Source organism: Corvus brachyrhynchos, unplaced genomic scaffold (assembly GCF_000691975.1).
Source record: "Corvus brachyrhynchos isolate BGI_N302 unplaced genomic scaffold, ASM69197v1 scaffold285, whole genome shotgun sequence".
Classification (NCBI taxonomy): domain Eukaryota; kingdom Metazoa; phylum Chordata; class Aves; order Passeriformes; family Corvidae; genus Corvus; species Corvus brachyrhynchos.
Window position 1 is genome coordinate 756,635 of NW_008238323.1, and position 1,161 is coordinate 757,795.

At 51.1% G+C, this 1,161-nt stretch overlaps 1 long non-coding RNA gene across 1 annotated transcript in view; it reads right to left on the minus strand.

Annotated features, from left to right (window-relative positions):
- LOC108446750 overlaps positions 1–1,161 on the minus strand; it is a 12,037-nt gene that overhangs the window by 9,638 nt on the left and 1,238 nt on the right. The window lies entirely within an intron of this gene.

A 1,161-nucleotide genomic window follows, 5' to 3' on the forward strand; every position in this document is an offset into this window, starting at 1 on the left:
GGGTGTCCAGCGTCGGGTGGGCGTGCCCCTGGATCCCTGGCAGTGTCCAAGGCCAGGCTGGACACTGGGGCTTGGAGCAACTTGGTGTGGTGGAAGATGTCCCAACCCTCAGTAGGGGGTGGAATGCAATAATTTTCAAGGTCCATGGCAGGGGGTGGAATGGGATGATCTTCAAGGTCCTTTCAAACCAAAACCATTCTGACTCCATGAAAACAGCTGCTCCCAGCTGGGCAGTGGCACCATCTCCCCTGTGCAGCTGCAGACCTCCCAGGGCGCAATTGTTTGGGTCCCAAAGCAGCGATCCCCAAAACAAACCTGTCTGAGCTGCACTGCATCACTCACCCCGTGTCCCACCCAGACCACCCAGCTCCCTGGGCATCTCCTGGGGGTGAGCAGGGTCTCAGCAAAGGATCACCCACATTGCAATGGGTGTCCACGAGAAAGAATTGCACTCTGAAGGGATTTTTCTCCTCTCAGAAACCCTCTAGGAAGTACTAAACAATATTAGACCAGAAATCTAGCTTCCTTCAGTCAAAATTTATGTGAGATGAATGCCATTTAATGCATGGTCCAGCCAGGTGAGTGCCAGTAGTGAAATTAATGTTTTCTATCAGTGTCAATGGTGTACGAGGCATTGAGTTTTTCCTATCCAGCCTGGTGAGCAGAGATGAAGTGCCTTGGCAGATGCTGGAACAGAAATCCACACTGCCCTCAGGGGTGCATATAATGGCATGGGATTTCTGTACGTTACAGCATTCCTTTAACACCATGTCATCTAATGACAGACTTTCTTCTCTTTTTTAGGGGGTAGGGAGATAGAAATTAGGTTTGTTATATGGTTTCCTCCCTCTTAGCTGTTTCTCGGTTGAGTTTTCAGGCAGACCATGGATTACATGTTAAATGTGAATAAAAAAACTTAGCTCTGCTTTGCAGTAGGTGCCCTTCGGAGTCTGGGAGGGGATCAACTGTGCACTTCTGACTGCCAGTGGCTGATCTGCCCCGGAGTAATAATGCAGAGAGGTAATAACCTGTTGGTAAGCACAGTCATAGCTGGGTAAACTGAGGAAGGGGGGTGGCCCTGGTGAGAAAGGGTGTCGAGGAACAGAGTGGGCACAGGGTGTGGCAGTCTGGAGGGGGGAGTGGGTGGGGCTGCTGGGGGAG